Below are 388 nucleotides of genomic sequence, written 5' to 3'. Positions count from 1 at the left end.
ACAGTGGCTTTCCTCCAGTTCTCAGGCACCTCTCCTGTTCTCCATGGCCTTTCAAAGATGGTGGAGAGTGGCTCAGCAATATCTGCCAGCTCCCTCAGCATTCCTGAGTGCATCCCAATCGGACCCATGAATTTATGGGTGTCTAGTTTGCCTAAATGATCTCTAACCTGGTCCTCCTCAACCAAGTGAAAGTCGCCCTTTCTCCAGGCTTCCTTTCTTACCTCCAGGGTCCGGGATTCCTGAGGGCCTGCCTTAGCCATAAAGACTGAAGCAAAGAAGGCATGAACAACTCCACTTTCTCTGTATCTTCTGCCACCTCATTCAACAGTGGGCCTATATTTTACCTAGTCTTCCTTTTGGCTGCTGACGTACTTGAAGAAGCCCTTCT

Source organism: Cariama cristata, unplaced genomic scaffold (assembly GCF_000690535.1).
Source record: "Cariama cristata isolate BGI_N322 unplaced genomic scaffold, ASM69053v1 scaffold6557, whole genome shotgun sequence".
Lineage (NCBI taxonomy): Eukaryota > Metazoa > Chordata > Aves > Cariamiformes > Cariamidae > Cariama > Cariama cristata.
The sequence above is the reverse complement of the archived record's forward strand: the minus strand, read 5'-3'. Positions refer to the sequence as shown.